The sequence below is a fragment of the Tursiops truncatus genome, chromosome 5 (assembly GCF_011762595.2).
Source record: "Tursiops truncatus isolate mTurTru1 chromosome 5, mTurTru1.mat.Y, whole genome shotgun sequence".
NCBI classification, from domain to species: domain Eukaryota; kingdom Metazoa; phylum Chordata; class Mammalia; order Artiodactyla; family Delphinidae; genus Tursiops; species Tursiops truncatus.
In genome coordinates this window covers 23260995-23284826 of record NC_047038.1, presented here as the reverse complement: position 1 = coordinate 23284826, position 23832 = coordinate 23260995, and the positions used below count along the sequence as shown (strand labels likewise).

The window sequence follows — 23832 nt, the reverse complement described above, 5'->3', positions numbered from 1 at the left end:
AAAACAAATGAAAATCACAATGAGATATCACTTCACATCTGTCAAAATGGCTATCATCAAAAAGTCTACAAATAACAAATGTTGGTGAGGACGTGGAGAAAAGGGAACCCTAGCACACTGTTGGATGGAATGTAAATTGACACAGTCATTATGGAAAACAATATGGAGTTTCCTCAAAAAACTAAAAGTAGAACCATCATATGATCCAGCAATTCCACTGCTGGGTATATATCCAAAGAAAACAAAAGCTCTAATTCAAAAAGGTAAATGCACCCCAATGTTCACAGCTGTATTATTTGCAGTAGCCAAGATATGGAGGCAACCTAAGTGTCCGTCAACAGCTGGATGGATAAAGATGTGGTGTTTCTGTATGTGTGTGTGTATACACACACAATGGAATATTAAACACAATGGAATATTAGCCATAAAAAAGAATGAAATTCTGCTATTTGCATCAATGTGAATGGACCTAGAGTGTATTATGCTTAGTAAAATAAGTCAGACAGAGAAAGACAAATATTCTGTTATCATTTATATGTGGAATCTAAAAAATAAAACAAATGAATATACATAATAAAACAGAAACATAGAGATAGAGAATAAGCTAGTCATTACCAGTGATGAGAGGCAAGAAGGGATCAGCAAGATAGGGGTATAGGATTAAGAGATACAAACTACTATGTATAAAATAGATAAGCAACAAGGATATATTGATCAGCACAGGGAAATATAGCCATTATTTTGTAATAACTTTAAATGGAGTATAATCTATAAAAATACTGAATCACAATGTTGTACACCTGAAGTTAATATGATATTGTAAATCAGCAATACTTTAATAAAAAATTTTTAAAAAGTAAAGTAAGGCTGTACGTTGTAAAATTATAGGTAGTCCAACTACAATATGTACATTTTTATTACTGTGTTACTCTGTGTCATAATGGAATCATATACTTATTAAATATTTTTTCAATCTTAGTGGGCTAAAATATTATTTTAAATAAAATATTGAACTAGTGATGTTGTAATTGATATTAGTTCAGAAATTCATAAATGCATTTTATAATGTGTCATTTAGAATACATGAATTATGTCCCATTCAGTATGTAAACTAATGAATGCTTTCAATAAACATGTATTTAAGCTTGGGGGGGAAAAGAGAGTAAATTCTAAGAGTTCTCATAACAAAGAAAAATTTTTTTTTTCTATTTCTTTAATACTGTATCTATATGAGATGATGGGTGTTCACTAAACTCATTATGATAATCATTACATGATGTAAGTCAAATCATTATGCTGTACACTTACACAGTGCTGTATGTCACCTACATCTCAATAAAAATAGAAGAAAAATCAAATTAAAAGAAATAAATGTATCCAGTAGGTAGAAATCAAACATCAAAATTTGAGGGAAATTTATAGCATTGAATGCATATATTAGAAAAGAAGAAGAAAAGAGAAATAACTCATAAAAGAGAAGAGAGAGAACTCATATTACTAGTATCAGAAATTAAAGGGGGCACAACGCTACAGATTCCATGGACATAAAAGGATAATAAATCAATAAACGGGACAACTCTTTGCTCACAAATTTGATAACCTAGGTGAAATACACCAATTCCTTCAAAGACATAATCTGCCAAAATTCACACAGAAGGAACAGAAGGTCCTAATATAGACCTTTGTAAATTTAAAAAAATTAATCAATAGTTAACAACCCTTCAAAACAGAAAGCACCATGGCCGTATTGATTCACTGGTGAACTCAACCAACTATTTAAGGAAGAAACTATACCAATTCTCTACAATCCCTTTCAGAGGATAAAAGTAGAGGGAATACCTCCTTATTCATTCTATGAGGTCAGCATTATCCTAATACCAAAATCAGACAAAGACATTACAAGGAAAGAAAATACAGATCGACATCTTTCATGAATATAAAGGCAAAAAACCTCAACAATATATTAGTAAATTGAATCCAAGAAAGTATGAAAGGAATTACACATCACAACCAAGTGTTATTTACCCCAGATATGTGAGACTGATTCAACATTTGAAATTTTGTTATAAAACTGCTCTAAAAAATAAAGTCTTTTTAAAAAGAAAATAAATCAATAGACCTACTTTAGGGCCTGTGAAGCAAGGAAGCTGAGAGAAGAAATACCAATAATGACCACCACCAAAGTTAAATCCGTGAATTGATGTATTTGGTAGAAAGAATTTGTGAGAAATGTATGTGACAGTCATTAATGTTCATTTTTCTTGTCAGAAATAAATGCCACATAGTCTAATTTCCCCTTGTCAATATCTTGTGCTTTGGTGCCTATGGCAGCTATATTTTATTGTCCTACAGTTGAGAAAAATTTAGAAAAGAACATACAAAAATGAATATCCAAACACTGAACCATGTCATCATGGAGTCTCCCACTCTAGTTCATGCCTCAAATGCTCCTTTGGAGTTCAATATACAAACCTGATTTTCTAAGTTCTTTGAGGTAACCAGAAACCTGGAACTTTTCCAGATCTTTGGCACCATCTTAACAATATCATGATTAAAGAAAATCATCATTGGAGAATTGTTAGTATAATATCAAAGCCTACTTTAACAGTATCCCAAGAACGATTGAAAAACAAATTGATGGAATCAACATCAGCTAATTAGCTGTAATATTTGCAAAGAAATGAAATGATCCATGCTAAAAAACTTTTGTGAGAGATTTGATTACAGATCTTCAATTCATTTCCTTTGATCTTATTTACAGAGCCATACATTTTTTATGATAAAACAAAATCAGCTGTTTAGGACAGTTTTCCCCACATTTTGTCAGAGCATGTCTTCTCTTCTACAGAAGCTCTTTCTTCACAAATTCACTAAGCATTCTTCATTCCAAGAAGGAAAATAAGATATTGCCCACTGTTTTTCTCTATTTTTAGTCTCTAAAGATTTGTGGAATTTCATATATGTTGCACCACACTTTGTAGCATATTAATATATAAAAATGTAGTTTCATAATGTGCCCTAATAGTTATATGCCAAAGAGTGCAATATGTACACATATAATAAAAGTTTATGTGTTCTAAATAAGGAGATGAATAGAAAACATTCTATTTCCCATTTTTTGTATTTTCCTATTTTATAAACATTTGTTTCTTTCATAGTCTATAGAACCTTGATAAGATTCTCAGGGAGTAGGCTATGACTCTCCTCTGTTCTTATATAAGTCAAGGCGACTTTAACACTTTCTGGATATGCAAAGTAAAAAAAAAAAAAAATGAGAACAATGTACACAACTGGCATCAACCAATTATTCTACTGTTTGAAGTCATTACATGAAAATATAAACAAGGTTTAACATTTGAATCTGTCATTGAAGGAAAAGAAAACCCCTCAAACTTGAGTAAACAAAATACCTAATGAAGATGATGTATTTATTTTATTGACCTCTTCTTCCCTATTAAGATTCCTCCTAGAGATATACACTGGAGAACATTTCTCTTTCTACCTCCACAGAAGTGTTTTGATCCTTAATTATTTGCTTATTCAGAACAAGAACTTATTGAAGAAGAAAAAATATCTGTTTGAATGTGTATATCCACAAAATTTGGAAGAAATCATCACCAATTTTATCCTGGTGAAAGAAGAAATTAAATTTGTTTAGCCATTTGATAACAATTTAGAAAGTTTGCTTTTACTTCTTCAAATTCACAAATATTTTAGATGTTTAAAAGAATAAGCCAAATTAACGCAAGCTAATTCTAAATAACCTTGTGCATTTTTGACACAATTAAAAGTATTTAGACAGCTTTAATAATCTCTGAGGCAAGTTTTGATTAGGTCTCCATCCCCCTTTACTTGTTTCAGCAAACCTACATTTAATCATAATCAAATCTCTCTCACACAAAAGTGGAATCAAATTAAACTTTAAGGCCTGGAGAGTGACATTAGCAAGACAGTGGGATAGGAGATTCCTTTGCTTGAACCCCTCATCAGCAAAAATAATGTGGCAGCCAAGCATGAACAAAAGTAGCTGTGTGGGAGCTTAAGGATCCAGGTAAAAGACTGTGAAAACCTGGGAGAGCCCAAGACCAAAGAGGGCAGCTTTGAGAAGGCAGGCCCATGCCTAGATGGTAGGCTCACTGACTATGGTTCTGGCTACAAACCTAGAAATAACCTTGTCCCCCTGTGGATTTGGCTATAGCCCTGTTTAGCCTTGGTCCTGCCACCAGCACCATTCACCAACGGACCCAGCAGGAATCACATCCACCCATGCCTTCGGGAATAGGCCTGCCAACCTCAGTTCTGGCTGTGGATCCTGAAGCAGTCTATGATCTCATTCCAGTCCCTCTTGGTGACAGACCTGCTCATCCAGTGGCCAGGTAGGAGACATGCGCATCTGTGCCCTGAGGCTGGCCCTCTGATCTCAGTCTTGCTGCAGAGCCTGCAACAGCCCTGTGACTTGGCTTCAGCCTCTCTCAGGTGCAGTCCAGCAGCAGCCTTGCCTGCCCAGAGATCTACTGGGAGACATTCTCATCTTTCCTGCAGAGGAAGGCCCAATACCTGTCTGACTCCAGACCTTGAAGCAGCCCTGACTTGGCTTCAGGCCTGCCCACCTGCAGTCCGGTAGTAGTTATGCCTACCCAGGTACTAAGCAGTGATCAGGCAGAACCCTCCTGCTACCAGCACATCCACCAAAGGGACCCATCCGGAATCATCTTCACCCATGCCTCAGGTAACAGGCCTGCCAACCTCAGTCCTGGCTAACTAGAATAACACTATAGGCCAAATGAAACTAATGGAAATGGAGACCATTCAACAGTAGTAGAGTGCATATTCTTCTCAAGCATACAGTGAACCTTCTCCAGGATAGAAAATATGTTAGGCCACAAAGCAAGGCTTAATGACTTTAAGAAGACTGAAATCATATCAAGTATCTTTTCTAACCACAAATGATATTAGATTTAGAAACCAATCACTAGTGGAAATTTTACAAATATATGGAAATTAAACAATACTTTCAAATAACAAATGGGACAAGAAGAAATAAAAATGGAAATAAAACATATCTCAAAACAAATGAAAATGGAAACTTAACATACCAAAACTTAAGGGATGCAGCAAAAGCAGTTCTAAGAGGAAGGTTTATAGCAATAAATGCATATGCTAAGAAAAAAGCAATATCTCAAATGAAAAAGGGAAAAACCTACAACCAAAAATACTCTACCCAGCAAGGTTCTCATTCAGATTTGATGGAGAAATCAAAAGTATTATAGACAAGCAAAACCTAAGAGAATTCAGCACCACCAAACTAGCTTTACAACAATTGCTAAAGGAACTTCTCTAGGCAAAAGACACAAGAGAAGAAAACAAAAGAGGAAGGGATTTAAAAAAAGAGAGACATCCAAAAAAAAAAACCCAAAACAGTTAAGAAAATGGCAATAGAACATACATATCAATAATTACCTGAAATGTAAGTGGACTAAATGCTCCAACCAAAAGACATAGACTGGCTGAATGGATACAAAAACAAGACCTGTATATATGCTGTTTACAAGAGACCCACTTCTGACCTAAGGATACATACAGATCAAAAGTGAGGGGATGAAAAAAGATATTCCATGCAAATGGAAATCAACAGAAAGCTGGAGTAGCAATACACATATCAGACAATATAGATTTTAAAATAAAGACTATTACAAGAGACAAGGAAAGACACTACATAATAATTAAGGATCAATCCAAGAAGAAGATATAACTATTGTAAATATTAATGAACCCCACATAGGAGCACCTCATACATAAGGGAAATGCTAAAAAACATAAAAGGGGAAATCGACAGTAACAAAATAATAATGGGGGACTTTAACACCCCACTTACACCAATAGACAGATCATCCAGACAGAAAATTAATAAGGAAACACAAGCCTTAAACAACACATTAGACCACATAGACTTAATTGATATTTACAGGACATTCCATCTGAAAGCAGCAGAATACACTTTCTTCTCAAGTGCACATGGAACACTGTCCAGGACTGATCACATCGTGGGTCACAAATCAAGCCTCAATAAAGTTAAGAAAATTGAAATCTTATCAAGCATCTTTTCCAACCACAATGCTGTGAGACTGAAATTCAATTACAGGAAAAAAACTGTAAAAAACACAAACACATGGAGGCTAAACAATATGCTACTAAATAACCAATGATAACTAAAAAAATTAAAGAGGAAATAAAAAAATACCTAGAAACAAATGACAATGAAAACACAGCAACCCACAACCTATGGAATGCAGCAAAAGCAGTTCTAAGAGGGAAGTTTTTAGCAATATAATCTTACCTAAAGAAACAAGAAAAATCTCAAATAAACAACCTAACCTTACAGCTAAAGCAACTAGGAAAAGAAGAACAAACAAAACCCAAAGTAAGTAGAAGAAAAGAAACCATAAAAATCACAGCAGAAATAAATGAAATAGAAATGAAGAAAACAATAGCAAAGATCAGTGAAACTAAAAGCTGGTTCTTTGAGAAGATAAACAAAATTGATCAACCTTTAGCCAGACTCATCAAGAAAAAGAGGGAGAGGATTCAAATAAATAAAATTAGAAATGAAAAAAGAGAAGTTACAACAGTCACTGCAGAAATACAGAGGATCATAACAGACTACAACAAGCAACTATATACCAACAAAATGGACAACCTGGAAGAAATGGATAAATTCTTAGAAAGGTAGTCACAAACACTGAAATTGAAACTGTGATTTAAAATCTTCCAACAAACAAAAGCCCAGGACCAGATGGCTTCACACGTGAATTCTACCAAACATTTAGAGAAGAGCTAACACCTATCCTTCTCAAAATCTTCCAAAAACTTGCAGAGGATAGAATACTCCAAAACCCATTCTATAAGGCCACCATCACCCTGATACCAAAACCAGACAAAGATGTCACAAAGAAGAAAATTACAGGCCAATATCACCGATGAACATAGATACAAAAATCCTCAACAAAATACTAGCAAACAGAATCCAACAACACATTAAAAGGATCATACACCATATCAAGTGGGATTTATCCCAGGGATGCAAAGATTCTTCAATATATGCAAATCAATCAGTGTGATACACAATATTAACAAACTGAAGCATAAAACCATATAATCTTCTCAATAGATGCAGAAAAAGCTTTGACAAAATTCAACACCCATTTATGATAAAACCCCTCCAAAAAGTGGGCAGAGAGGGAACCTACCTCAACATAATAAAGGCCATATATGACAAACCTACAGCAAACACCATTCTCAATGGTGAAAAACTGAAAGCATTTCCTCTAAGATCAGGAGCATGACAAGGATGTCCACTCTTGCCACTGTTATTCAACATAGTTTTGGAAGTCCTAGCCATGGCAATCAGAGAAGAAAAAGAAATAAAAAGAATCCAAATTGGAAAAGAAGTAAAACTGTCACTGTTTACAGATGACATGATACTATACATAGAAAATCCTAAAGATGCAACCCAAAAACTACTGGAGCTAATCAAGGAATTTGGTAAAGTTACCAGGATACAAAAGTAATGCACAGAAATCTCTTGCATTCCTATACACTAACAACAAAAAACTGGAAGGAGAAATTAAGGCAACTATTCCATTTACCATCGCAACAAAAGGAATAAAATACCTAGGAATAAACCTACCTAAGGAGACAAAACCTGTACTCAGAAAACTATAGGATTCTGATAAAAGAAATCAAGGATGACTCAAACAAATGGAGAGACATACCATGTTTTTGGATTGGAAGAATCAATATTGTGAAAACAACTATACTACCCAAAGAAACCTACAGATTCAGTGCAATCCCTGTCTAATTATCAATGGCATTTTTCACAGAATTAGAACAAAAATTTTCACAATTTGTATGGAAACACAAAGGACTCCAAATAACCAAAACAATCTTGAGGGGAAAAAAACAGAGCTGGAGGCATCAGCCTCCCTGATGCTACAAAGTTACAGTAATCAAGAAAGTATGGTACTGGCATAAAAAACAGAAATATAGATCAATGAAACAGGATAGAAAGCCCAGAGATAAACCCATGCACCTATGATCACCTAATCTACAACAAAGATGGCAAGAGTATACAATGGAGAAAAGACAGTCTCTTTAATAAGTGGTACTGGGAAAACTGGACAGCTACATGTAAAAGAATGAAATTAAAACACTCCCTAACACCATACACAAAAATAAACTCAAAATGGATTAAAGACCTAAATGTAAGACTGGACACTATAAAAGTCCTAGAAGAAAACTTAGGCAGAGCACTCTTTGACATAAATCACAGCAACATCTTTTTTGACCCACCTCCTAGAGTAATGAGAATAAAAACAAAAGTAAACAAATGGGACCTAATTAAACTTAAAAGCTTTTGCACAGCAAAGGAAACTATAAAAAAAATGAAAAGACAACCCTCAGAATGGGAGAAAATATTTTCAAATGAAGCAACTGACAAGGGATGAATCTTCAAAATATACAAACATCTCTTCAAAATAAACAGTGCACCTCAAAGAAACAAAAAACAACCCAATGAAAAAATGGGTGGAATACCTAAAAAGACATTTCTCCATAGAAGGCATACAGATGGCCAACAAACACATAAAAAGGTGCTCAACATCACTAATTATTAGAGAGATGCAAATCATAATTACAATGAGGTATCACCTCACACTGGTCAGAATGGCCACCAGCAAAAAATCTACAAACAATAAATGTTGGAGAGGGTGTGGAGAAAAGGGAACACTCCTACACTGTTGCTGGGAGTGTAAATTGGTAGAGCCACTATAAAGAACAGTACAGAGGTTCCTCAAAAAACTAAAAATAGAACTACCATATGACCCAGCAATCTCACTCCTGGGCATATATCCTGAGAAAACCATAGTTCAAAACGATACAGGCACCCCAATGTTCATTGCAGCACTATTTACAATAGCAGGACATGGAAGCAACTTAAATGTCCATCAACAGAGGAATGGATAAAGAAGATGTGGTACATATATACAATGGAATATTGGTCAGCCATAAAAGGATTGAAATAGTACCATTTGCAGAGACATGGATAACCTAGAGACTGTCATACAGAGTGAAGTAAGTCAGAATGAGAAAAGCAAATATCGTATAATATCACTTATATGTGGAATCTAGAAAAATGGTACAGATGAACTTGTCTGCAAGCAGAAATAGAGACACAAATGTAGAGAACAAACTTACGGATACCAAGGGGGGAAGGAGGGGTGGGACAAATTGGGATATTGGGATTGACATAAATACACTACTAGGTGTAAAATAGATAACTAATGAGAACCTATTCTATAGCACAGGGAACTCTACTCCTTGATGTGTGGGGACCTAAATGGTAAGGAAATCTAAAAAGAGGGGATATATGTATACTTATAACTGATTTACTTTGCTCTACAGCAGAAACTAACACAACATTTTGAAGCACTTATACTCCAATAGAAACTTTTTTTTTTTTAAGTTGCAGAACAGAGAATAACATTTGTCTTGTTGGAGGTTTATAGGAACATTGTGACCTGACCTACGTGGACAGCTGCAAGAACAAAGGATTCTGGCACCAAGAATTTTGCAACAACCAAGCACACACCCTCCCCTTTTAGTATAAAAGAAGCCTGAATTCTAACTCAGGTAAGATGGTTCTTTGGAACACTAGTCCATCATCTTCTCAGTCTTCTGGTTTTCTGAATAAAGTCCCTATTCCTTTCCCCCCACCCCAAAAAAATAAACCTAATGTCATACTTCAAGGAACTAGAAAAAAAGAACATACTAGACCCAATATTAGCAGAAAACAGAAAATAAGTAGCAGAGAAGAAATAAATGAATTAGAGACAAGAAAGACAATAGAAAAGAAAATCAAAGAAACTATGAGATATCTTTTTGTAAAAGTACAAAAAAATTAGAAAACTTTGGCTAGATTTAACAAGAAGAAATAAAAGAGACAGGACTCAAATAAATAAAATCAGAAGTGAAAACAGAGATATTACAATGATACCACAGAAATACAAAAATCGTAACAGACTACTGTGAATAATTACATACTAACAATCTGTATTACCTAGAAGAAATATGTGAATTTCTAAAAACATACAACTGACCAGAACTGAATCATGGAGAAATAGAAAATCTGAAAAGACTAATAATGAGTCAGAGAATGAAGCAGTAATCAGAAAACCTTGCAACAAAGAATAGCCTAGGACCAGATGTCTTCACTGGTAAATTTTACCAAATGTTTAAAGCTAATCTTCCTCAAACTCTTCCAAAAAAATTAAAGAGGGAACTTCCAAACACATTTTATAAGGCCAGCATTACTGTCATCCCATATCCTACACAAGGAAACTACAAGAAAAGAAAATTATAGGCCAATTACCCTGGTGAACATAGATGCAAAGTTCCACAATGCATTCTAGCAAAACTGAATTCAATAGTACATGAAAAGGATCACACACCAGGATCAAGTGATATTTATCCTTGGGATTCAAGGACGTTTCAACTTTTCCTCTAAGATCAGAAACAAGAAAAGGATGCCCACTCTTATCACTCTTGACATAGTATTGGATTTCCTAGCCAGAACAATTTGGCAAGAAAAAGAAATGAAAGACATTAAAATCAGAAAGGAAGATATTAAATAGTCTCTACAGATGGCATGATGCTATGAAAAAAGAAAAAAAAATCCTAAAGAATCCACCAGAAAGCTCTAAGAACTAATAAATTCAGTAAAGTTGAATAAAAGCCTGCATACAAAATCATTTAAATGTCTTTACATCAACTACAATCTGAAAAGGAATCCCATTTACAATAGAATCAAAAACAATAAAATACTTAGGAATAAATGTAACCAAAGATGAAAAAGACCTGTACACTGAAAATATGAGACATTGATGAAAAAACTGGAGAAGGCATGAATAAATTGAAAGATATCCCGTGTTCATGAAATGGAAAAATTAACATTGTTAAAATGCCTATACTCCCTAAAGAGATCTATAGGTTCACTGCAATCCCTATCAAAATTTCAATGGCATTTTTCCCTGAAACAGATAAAACAATCCTAAAATTTGTAGGGAAACACAAAAAATCCCAAGTAGCCAAAGCAATTTCAAGCAAGCAGAACAAAGCTGGAGGCATCACGCTCCCTGATTTCAAACTATTTTACAATGTTATAGTAATCAAAGAGTATGGTGTTGGCATAAAAACAGGTGCAAAGATCAATGGAACATAATAGAGAGCCCATAAATAAACCCACATGTATATGGTCAATTAATTTATGACAAAGAAGCCAAGAATATACAATGGACAAAGGACAGTCTCATCAATAGACGGTGTTAGGAAAACTGGATATTCACACACCAAAGAATGAAATTAGACCCTTTTCTTACACCTTACATAAAAAGTAACTCAAAATGGATTAAACACTTAAATGTAAGACCTGAAACTGTAAAACTTCTAGAAGAAAACATAGGGAAGAGTCTCCTTGAAACTGGTCTTGGCAGTGTTTTTTTTGGATATGATATCAAAGGCAAAAGCAACAAATGCAAAAATCAAGTGGGACAATATCAAATTTTAAAACTTGCACAGCAAAGGAAGCAATCAACAAAACGAATAGGTAAACTATGGAATGGGAAAAAATATTTGCAAACTACATATCTGGTGAGGGGTTAATATCCAAAATATATAACGAACCCATACAACTAAATAGCATAAAAACAAATATCATTTGTGCCAGCGGGTGAACCTGGAGGACATTTTGCTAAGTGAAATAAGCCAGACACAGAAAGACAAATACTGTATGATCTCACTTATATGTGGAATATTAAAAAGTTGAACTCATAGAACCAGAGAGTATAACGATAGTTCCCAGGGGCTTAAGGATGGAAGAAATGGGGAGATGTTGGCCGAAGGGTGCAAACTTTCAGTTATAAGCTGAATAAGTTCTGGGGATCTAATGCACAGCATGGTGATTATAGTCAACAAAGCTGGAGTATACACATTTCAAAGTTACTTAGAGACTAGATCTTAAATGTTCTCACAACAAAATGAAATAATAATTATGTGACATGAGAGAGGTGTTAGCTAATGCTATGGTGGTAATCATATTGCAATATATAAATGTATCAGATCAACACATTTTACACCTTAAACTTGGTGATTATAGGTAATAATACTGTATTGTATACTTGAAATCTGCTAAGAGAGTAGATCTTATGTTTTCGTCTCACACACACACACACACACACACACACACACACACACACACCATACAACTATGTGGGGAGGTAGATGTGTTAATTAACTTGATTGTGATAATCATTTCACAATGTATATTAAATCATCACATTTTATACCTTAAAATGTTTAAAATACTAATTAAGCCCATGTTTCTTTCCAGATAACTCCTCACTTGCCATTTCTTCACTTGCCTATAGGACAAATCTAATAATATAGATTATATACTATTTAGGATTAGATGGATAAATCTTACTTAAGAATTACATAATGAACTATTTGTCATCCTCACAGCGACAAAAACAGCTCTGCCTCCTGTATTCCACATGGCAGAAAATGATGTCTCTCTGACCACTTACTCACGCTCAAAATCTAGGAGTTAAAGTTGACTCCTCTCCTTCAACCCCATTCCCTGAACTACCAAATCCTATGTTACCCTTTGTAAATACCTTTTAGGTAGAAAAGGTTATTTCCATCCTCACTATCAGAGTGTAGAAGAGTCATCTGTTGCTCTCTAACTGGCTTCCCTGCCTCCAGGTTTGTCCCTTCTTCCCTCACTATTCTCAGCTCAGCAGCAAGATAATTTTCTTGAAAATAAATTTTAATGTTGGTATGTCATTTCTTATATGTCTTCCCCTTGCCCTCATGATAAAGTCTAAAGTTCCATTCAAATCTTGTTAATTCTTCTTTAGCTCTGATTTCCCTTGTTGCCTACCATTCCCCAGTCTTAATCCATGCTCCAGATGAATTAAGGTGTTTTCATATCCCTGAATCCTAACTCAGACTTTATGATTGGAACATTTCTCCCCACTTCACCTAATCTGAATACATTCTAACCTTCAGTCAGATTCCAGTTGAAATAACATTCCTTTAGGTACTCATATCAATATGCTTACTGTGCACACTCACTGTATTTCCCTCTTAATCACACTGACCACACCTCACTTAAATGATATGTTTAGTTGTTTGTAATCCCTACTAGATTACAACTTTAGTGAAGATAGAACCTTTTTGATTTACTGATATATTTTAAATATTTGGCACAAATAAATATTCAATAAATCTTTTTGAGTACATGAGTAAATGAAAAGAAGGTGACACAACTTTGTGCTAGGATAGATGTTCTTGAATAAGAGTAGATATGTGTGCACATGGAGGTGCAGAAAAATTTTATATCTTTAGGTAGATTCATCACAAAACACCATATATAGATTATTATTTGCTCTCAGAACCTCAAATAAAATATAGGAAAATTGTAAAAAATGAAGCAATAATGTAAAATTATACGATGTGCCTACACAATACTGGTGTTTCTAAACACATTATATTCCGGTAGGCTAAATATATTCTCAAGTAGAAAAAGAGTCAAAAAGAAAACCAAATCCACCAACCTGCTCTTGTGAACATTAATTTTTTATGGTACAGAAGAATATTTCACTTGCTCTGTTTTTTCCAGTTAAAACTGAAAAATACTTCTTTGATCTGGTAGATCAGATTTTAAGAATAAAAACGATTGTTTTAAGATCAAATGTATTCTGCATCTTACACGGATCCTTGTTAGGTCTTCTAATTCACTAAGGCATTTTTATTTACTTTGGAGATTCAGCAAATTTGAAGAGTGTGCTGTGACAACAGTTTGACTAGATTTAATGATTATGCATCTTCACATATTAAATACAAAATTAGAATTTATAACCATTTTGGAGTTACAAAATATGGTAGAAGACTCCTCTAACAATCTGAAGATAGGAAAAGGGATACAAATCCTTTTTCTGCTTAATTAAAAAATTTTTTAAGTTCTGCTATACATCCATGCACACACATATACATATACAAATACATATATAGTACAACTTGTTTTTCATGAGGTTATATTTACATATAGTGGCCAAAATCAAACAGGATAGAGAAGTATAATGACAGATAACAAGTATTCAGTCATAAAAGTTTTATTAGTCAGAGTTTAGTCATCAAACCAGAGCCACTAACAGTGTTATGGGAATAAGTTGTTTACCCTAGAAATGAGTACTTACACAAATGTGGCAAAGTGAGGAAAAGAAAAGTTTCAAAGTAGTCAGTCAGAGATACTTTCTATACTGTTTGATCCTGGCTGTTATATAAAAATATAACCTCCTGAGAAAATCACTAACTGTAATAACCTGAAGCAGTGATGTGAGTGGGTATTTATGATTCTATAGAAAAAGCTTAGAAGCTGTGAATATCTGGTAGCCCAGTGTATCTGCAAAGAAGAGTTTCATAGTGAGGTCCAAGAAAGCTGCTAACTCTGAGGAAGCTGCAGTCAAATATTAGACAGTTGTCTTGTGTTACTATTGAATGGTGGGTGGAGCCACAGATTGGGAAGACAAGATAGGAGTTCAAGCCCTTTGGGCACATCTGCATTTGTGTATCACCCAGTTTGCCCATCATGACAATCTAAGAGTAATGGCTTCCTCTTCACTTTTACCATCTAAACCCCACATATGTTCCTGTTTTGGCCAATTCCAACCCAGAACCACATAGGCAAGAGGACTTGAGAAAACAAAGTTCCTAGACCTGAGTTATTATAAGCAATTCAGAACAAAAAGAAAAGCCCCACTACACCATTCCCCACCCACCCCCCAAAAAAAGCTGAATGGAAAAAGGGAGAAGAAACAGCTCTCATTCTTTATGGAACAAAATTTAATTTTTGCATACAAACATTAACCTCATCAATATTGTCATAAAATTTCCTTAGGTTGATTTCAAATGCCAGTACTTTTTACATAAACTACAGATAATTAATTCATTGACCATTCTATTTGTTTCATTTAATTACTATTTAATTCATTCAAAAAATGTTTAGTAAGCATTTGTATAGCAAACATGTATAGGGGGTACAAGTGTAAATACAAGGGCAAAGTTTCTTTACACATGCAAATTACATTCCAGTGGCAAGAGAAAAATAATAAAGAAATAGAAATGTAAGTTAATTATAGTGATGTAAAAAGAATAAAACAGGGTAAAGAGTTTGAATATGGGAGGGACTAATATATCAGTTTTACAGAGTGATGAATGAAAAGCTCTCAGATATGACATCCCATCAGAGACACATAGCAAAGGATCAAGTGAGCTCTGCAGATACCTGGGGAAGTGAGCACTTCCGGCCAAGAGTTAAAACATCAGAGGCAGGAATGTGTTTATTGTTTTGAAGAAATGAAAAGAATGTTAGCATGGTAGACTGCAACTAGGAAGAGGGAAATTGAAATGTGATAAAGATGGAATAAGAATGTGATAAAGAAGTCCTGGAGGCAGATTTGGAGTCCATGGTATGAAGTATCTAATGTTTGAAACAGGTACCTGATATTGTCAAGATTTTTATTTTAAAAGGATTACTCTAGTTACTGTACAGAAAATGGAAAGACTGGGCTTGCCAAGCATAGCAGGAAGGTTAGTTAGGAACCACATTTCTAAAAAGGCTGTAAAAGCCTATTTTGTTTTAGCACAGGGCTCCTTAGTTATTTGGGTTGAATGGATCTAAACATTTCTCATAAAGACCTGGAATCAAGCACTGCAGACTCAAAATTATTTTTTAAAGACTCAAATCCAGATTTGTAAATAGATATCAAATAATCTGTAAAATAAGACTTCAAGGCTCAATACGCCTATTGGATATTTTCTTTATTTTAATTAGGCAGTGCATACTGCTTTATTTTTTCTGTCCAAAGAGAAAAAGTGCACAAAGACGAAATTAGCTTTAAGTACAGTGTATGCCACTTTTTATTTTTAAGAAAAAGTATGTATTCATAATTTTAAGTAATGGAAGCTAAAAGTGTTGTATCTGCTATAGTTTGTCTCCTCTATATGAAACACCAGAATTAGCAATTCCACAAAGCATTGCCTTCCACAAGCATCTCTTGTAAAATTTATCTTGGAGCTAAATATAAAGATTGAAAATAATAAAATAGAACCTACTTAAGGTTGTTACATCTTCGTTACTCACCAATAGTAGTTTAATAAATATTTCTTATATTTTAATTAGGACTTTCACTAGGTGACTGGTTTCTGGGCCACATGAAACAATTTTCACTTTTCCACTGACGTCAATTATCCAAGCTAAAACCCATCTTCTACTCTGTGGTATTTCAAATATGGTATAAATGATGAAAATGCAAGCTGTTGAAGTTACTATCAATTCGACTGTCTTTATACTAGGCTGAGTTGCATAGATTCATCATCAGTTCTAGACTACAGCATTATTTTAATGTAATTTCTGCAGTTTTATCATTTACTGATATGTTTAATTGCACAGAAGGTGGCCAGTAGTATAAATTAAACAGCTGTGTTTTTTGGTTGAGATCACCATGTTAATAAAATTATGAGCTTCTAAAATATCTTGTCAGATTATAGAAATTTAAACTGTTTTTCAGTTTACATGATCATTTGAAAATTTATTACTATGAACTATAAAAAGTATGCGTGACAAGGCTCTACTTAAGCTTAAAAGAAAGTAAGCAATGCCTATTCACAAAGTGTTCCTGATGGGCCTCATTGAAAGCAACTGGTTTAGAAAGCAGAGGTAGCAGTTCACTAATCACCTCTCATTAAAGTTGAAACAGTAGCATAGCAATCCATTAAGCTCCAAATCCTGTTATCATCTATCTGAAAACTAAAATTGTGTATATGAAATATAAATAAAGTAAAAATTGGCAGATAGAGATAATATATCTAAATCATTGTTGCATACCCTAAATTGCTTATTTTGTCAAGGTATAAAATGTACTGCACAGAAAAAATTATCCATAAAAGTATATTGAACCAATTGTTATGCTTTCCTTTGCACAAACCAATCCCCAAAGCTCTAATTAATTCCTAAATATATACAATCCCAACAGCTCTCACAAACACATACAACACAAACAAGACAAAATAGGTATCAATGTAAAGTACTAAGTATACACCATTTACCATTTGAAAAAAAATATCTAAATCAAAGTCAACTCCTGAAATAAATGACCACTAAAAAAACTGACTAAGATCAATAATTTTAAATGCCCTCAAATGAAGTTCATACTTCTGAAATAGATTAAGGATAATTCTCTCTCTCTCCCCCCCTCTCTTTCACACATGCACACATACTTGATGCCAGTTGTGAAATAGCTGTACTTTAGTTTTCTGTTTCTAAATATATATGTTTTTCCTGTGTGCCTAAAATAACCACCTTAAATAAAACGAATAAATTAAACAAAGTCAAAAGAGAAATGATCACATGGAAAAAACATGTGATACAACACATATCACAGCAAAGGCTTAATTTTCTTCCTATATAAAGACTCCTACAATTAGTAAGAAAAACACCAAAATCCCAAGAGAAAAACAGGCAGAGGAGAACAGATGAATACCAGAAAAGGAAAAAAACAAAACAAGTCTTAAATATATGAAAAGCACTAGGAATAGGAAGCCCTCATTTTTCCACTCCCATCCCCACTGCCCCAAGCCCTTCCTTAGTAGATAGTGTGTTAAGTTCTTCTCCCAGTTTTCCTGTGTTGGTATAGTATTCTCCCCTCCAGTATGAGGCTTTAATAGAATCTGTTTTTTATCAAGCAAATATACACCACTTAACCAGTCAATTCATTCTGCCCAGTAGTTTCAAGCTCTACCTTGGATTCCAAACACCTTTCTCATAGCACATACCATTTCTCAGAGGGTGCTCTACAGTAACTTTGCAGGCCTTAATAACTTAATACTAAAGTGTCAGATCTACACGGTTGGAGAGTAACACTTTTTTCACCCTCCTGGAAATGCGCTACTCTGGATCTTGCTGGATCCTAACATACTCCTCCACTTAGATCGCAAGTAGAGAGAATAGACTTACAGAATCAGAAACCTAGGAAAGGAACTCTCGAAATAAGTCAGTCTTCCCCTTTTGCCCTCCTTCTTTTCTTGAAACAAGCTACCCAGAGAGCACCATATTCAGATCTACTCCTTAGGAGAGGGGCTCTGTGGGAGGGAATCCTGAGCAGTCCCATGGCTGGAGAACAATGAATTTCAGCCTGGACTTCAGCATAGGAAACCAAACCCCCTGCAGTTAGACTCATTCAGACTCCCATATCAGCATTTCCCACTGGTATTTTCTAGAGCCCTTGGTCTTGTTGGGTCTTGTGTGGTTCTGGGAAAATTTGACTGTACTCCCTCAAAGAACCAAATACACACAAGTTCCTCTCAAAAGCAGGCAGATATTGTTTTAAAATCAAAAGTATATATAAAATAACCAACATATAGCACAGGGAACTATACTCAATATTTTGTAATAATCTATAGGGATGAAAATCTGAAGAAGAATGTATGCGTGTGTGTATATGGGTGTGTGTAACTGAATCATTGTGCTGTACACCTGAAACACGATATTGCAAATCAACTATACTTCAGTAAAAAAAGCATATGTCTCATCACAATCTACAATCTACAATATTGTTGTGATTGCTCTTTAGTACTAAATTCTCACCCTTGCTTGTTTTTATATGAAAATTTCTACAAGAATTGTTCAACATGTGCAATTTTAATACTATCTCATAGCCAATACATTTCTGACAGATATAAAAACTTTCATGTACTTTTACTGTCTTCGATTTTTTAGAGCAATTTTTTTTGTTGGTCAAAACAGACTATTAGTGTTAACCAAGTTAAATCAAATTTAAATGAATTCAGACAGCTTAACACAGGAATACATTCATATGCAAAGCACACAATAGTCAAATCAGATAGAGAAGTTGATAAAAGAAGTTTTAGAGAAAGGAAATCCCATCAAGTGCAACTTAACCTAATTGAGACTGATTTTAAATCACTTTCATTTCAAAGGTAGATTTAATCTTTCAAGAATAGCTTTTTTTCAATATGAAAATGAGAGCCCTTTGAATCTTTTTTTTCCCTCTCTTTTCATCTTGTTATTATAATCCACTAGGTGGGTGAATTTTATCTGGCAAGATTTCATTATCTTCTGCTTTGATTAGGAATCATTACAATTTGTAGTATTTTCTTTACTTCCTTTCAAAGAACTTCAATCTGTTGGTGTAATAAACATGCTAATATATGTTATAGAATAAAACTCTAAGTAAGGAGATTAGAGCAGGTTCTAGTGTGGAGAAGGTATGTTATTTTACTTTTTGTCACCATATATTAGAAATTTCTAAAGGGAAAGGGCACTAGAATTTTTGAATAATTCTTACAGAGTCAATAGCAGACATTTTTATTACATTTAACAATATATAACAACTTTTATTGAATGGTTAATGTGTGATGAATGCTAACTACCCCACTGAGGACACGTCAAAATGTCCTCCTAAGGCTAACACCAAAAAACTAAACAATTACAACAAAGGACTAACTATTTTGATAGCTAGTAGTATGGGGCAGTTTGAAGGGGATTTGAAATATATATTTGAAGAATTAGTAAATGAAGTTTGAGAAATTGATGTCTAAGGCAGTTTCTTAAGATGAATATGGTTTATCCAGTTAACGTGTGTATTGGGACCAAAGAAATATGAATAATTATATCATAGCTCTGTCTATAACATTAATAACCCATTTTTATTAACCATCTTTGTTCAGTTCCTGTGACTTTCTTATGCACAAATTCTACCCATTTTTCATTTTCTCTTGCCTATTCCATATTGATTTGCTGATGATGTTTATATACACATCTGCGAAAGGCTATGCATATCTTGGTTAAAAGTGAGAATTTGGACTTCTAAACCACTACCTGTGTCTGAATCTCAGCTCTGTCATGTGTAATCACTATGACCTTGGTAAGTTCTTTAAAATCTCAATGATTCAGTTTTCTCATCCATAAAATAGGATAAATAATGGTATCAATCATGCAGGGGAGATGCGTTGATAAAAATAACATATGCAGAATTCATAGAAACAAATTTGTACATAGCACAAAGAGTACACAGTAAACTCTTTGTGTTTGCTATTATTTTATTAGATGTTGGATACTAAGTTTAGCAGCAATCTGCCACAAAGAGCTGTCTAAAAGCTATCAAGCACCTTTTCTACATTTCAATAGCTCCCTAAATTGTGAATCTTACTTTCCCAAATTGAAACCCTACATTTCCAATCACCTTTTCTGCTAGCTAGCAGACATGTGACTTAGGTTCTGCCAACTTGATGCACCTGTGTGAGTCCTGATTCATATGTAAGTTACGTCAGAAAAACAGCCAGGTATAAGGCACCCAACTTACTGGAGCACATAGAAGCAAGGGAAGTGAGTTCATGAGGTTGGCAATAATAGAGACCCTTTGTTCCTCCAGAGGTATGCCTAAAGGCATTCAGAATGGTCCAGTGTTTGATGTACTATTGTAAGTTACCTGACAATATAGCCTCTAACAAACCTAGGCTGTCCTGAACCTCTGGTAATAGAATTGTTTACCTTTCCAACAGGAAGTTTGGGAAAGCACCAAGGCATGTGGGCTGTGCACAGGCTGACTTTAAGGGCTTCATGTTGTGAGAACTGAAATTCTTATGAGGTAGTTTAAAATAAACAAAAAAAAACATGTCAGTGAGGCCTACTTTGGATGCATATGTGCAAAATAAGTCCATGACAGGATCAAGTGTGCTTTCCTTAGTGAGGAACAGAAACATTGTCAAAGTGATGAAGGCATGAGCACAGAATCATAAACCTAAATTAAAAAAATAAAGCTTTTTTGAGTAACAAAACAGTTTAAAAACTAATAAAGTAAGATAAATTATTATGACAGTCCTTTTCTAATTGTGATGGAAGTACTGGGGGTATCAGAGCTTTAGTTGCTCAACCACAGAGTTCTGTGTTGTGGTCTGAGAATTGTTCCTTGAAGCTTATTAATATTTCTTGATAAATCTTCCTGTTTAAACTTGTGAGAGTGGAATCTACTGACATAGTGTAGGGAGGATGACCAATACAGTAATTTACATCGGAGGAAGTTACAGGCATCCCGCACTCCGAAAAAACAAACAAACAAACAAAAAATGGGAATTTGAAATGGGTCATCTCATTTGAGTGAGTTTGAAGTCAGTGAGTAGAGAATTGATTAGCATTAGGAAAAGGATGTGAGTATTCCATGGCACATAGTGGCAAAACATTGACTTAACTCATCATTGTGGTCCCTTGGAATGAAGTGTGTATTAAAGTAGCATTTTGAGGATTCAGTGTTTACTATTTACACCACTTTAGTGGGTATCAAAAATACCAAGGCTCTTTTGTGCATAGACTGCTTAGAGAGTTTAAAAAATAATTTAACAGCTCAAAGTTTTAAATTATTATTCAACCATTACTAGATAAGCAATAGATTCTCATAACATGCTTAAAATGTTTTTTTGTCATTTAGCAACAGGGCTGTTTAGCAACACAGAATCTGCTGTCGTCATCACTGTGTTTCAGGATAGGCAGAATCCACAGCTGCTTTAGGCCTCTTTCCATATGCATTCATTCATTCAACAGATATCTCTAGCCAACCACATAAAAGGAACTAATACAGATGATGCATTATAGAAACTAAAGAAATGGGTAAGTTCTCTGCCTTCAAGGATCAGAAAATAGATAAGAGGATAGGTATTAATAAGAAAAATGAAGCTGGCTAGGGAAACTAGAAGGATGGGGTAAAGTTTTACTGAAAATTATCAGGGAATGCCCTATGATAGTCTGGATACTCCACCAAGCAGACACCAAGATAAGATTAGATGAATAGAAACTACATGATTTCACCAACAGAAGAGTGACTTAATATTTAAAAGGTGTCACCCTAGCTACTCTATCATTCTACTGGTTCAGGGAGACCAGTTTTCATACATTTTTGTTTTCAAGATTTCTATCAACTACTGTATATCCTGTGAATTTGTCTTTCAATCAATGTTAAAAAATGAATGAATGAATGACTATAGTTCCAAACCATACTCATTTTTCTAAATTAAAATATAGAGAAAATAAAAGTGCTGTGGATCTCATTTCTGTAACATGTTAAAACTATAAAATATTATGTATTGTTTGCAAAAGGTTAAATATGTTATATGCAGAAAAATGATACAAGCTAACTTCCCGATGGTGGTTACTTCTGGGTAGAGAAGGAAAGAGAGGATTCTCACTTCAGATTAATTTGTAATTTTTTTTTTTTTTTTACAAAAAAAATTGGAGGAAAATATAACAAAATGTCAGCAATTTTAAATCCAGGATGATGCTGAACAGTTAGCTTTTGCTGTATAACATACCACTCCAAAACTTTTTTTTTTGCTCAAAACACACCATTTATTTAAGCTCTTGATTTTATGGATGAGTTTAACTGATGGGTTCCACTGCTAAGTCTCTCCTGGGCTCACTTGTGTTTGTAGTCAACTGCCAGACCTTCATGGGTCTGGTCGCTATAGGGAGGCCCTTATCTAGGGCAGCTTTGTCTGCCAGGAGGCTACACCAGGCTTGTTCAAAAAGTGGAAGGAGGGGGTTCCCTGGCGACACAGTGGTTGAGAGTCTGCCTGCCGATGCAGGAGACACAGGTTTGTGCCCCGGTCTGGGAGGATCCCACATGCCGCGGAGCGGCTGGGCCCGTGAGCCATGGCCGCTGAGCCTGCGCGTCCGGAACCTGTGCTCCGCAACGGGAGAGGCCACAACAGTGAGATGCCCGCGTACCGCAAAAAAAAAAAAAAAAAAGTGGAAGGACGGATTCAAAAACCACAAGAAGTAAAATCCAGTGTGCAAGCATCTTTCAAGGTTCTACTTGCATCATATTTGCTAAAGAGCCTTTGGCACATGGCTAATCCAGATTCAAGAGGTGAACGTGGGTAAATAGATTCCATCTATTGATGGAAGGAGCTCAAACTATTGTCATCATTTCTGCAAAAACACCACAATTCTCCTGATCACAACTGTTCACATTCCTCCTGCCTGAAATATGTTCATTTCTACCCCAGGATCCTCCAGAATCTCACTGAATTGCACATCAAGCTTGAAGTAAAGGATCTCACGGTCTCTATTAATGGGAATACAGATGATGTCCCTCTGGTGGTTTCTCTTAATTCATGGCCCTATGAACTAAAAAGGCAAGTTATCTGCTATCTGTCCCACACACACACATGCACATGATACAACGATGAAAGAGGGGCAACATAACTGCAGTTGACACCCATTCACAGGGAGGATGTACGAGAGGTACATAGCAGTCACTGGTCCATAGCTATTATAAATTACTCCTGGGTAAACATTGCCAGGTTCTCTTACCCTGGGGACAGGACCTAGTCATTTCCCTGGAATTGGCTCCCAGTTCACAACTGAATCTCTACTATTACCATAAGAATATCTATTTTCCTGTTCTTCTCCATACCTGGCTCTTAACTCCTCATACCAGGTTCTTGGCTTCATCCTTTGAGAAATTCTACCTTTTCTCTGTGAAAAGCTGAGAAGATTACTCAACCTGTTTTCTGTCCATAGAAAATAAAAGGCCCAGAGGCTTTTATGCAATTTTCTTGGTCCCTTTGTTTCAAGATGGGATCCTTTTAACTGACATAACTGCCTTTAAAAATCTTTATAGGCTATCTGTGTATCAGATAATA

General features: G+C 34.9%; 1 pseudogene; it reads left to right on the top strand.

Annotated features, from left to right (window-relative positions):
* Positions 1–20590: 20590 nt before the first annotated feature.
* Positions 20591–20953, top strand: LOC101334060 (large ribosomal subunit protein eL34-like; annotated as a pseudogene).
* The last annotated feature ends 2879 nt before the right edge of the window (positions 20954–23832 follow it).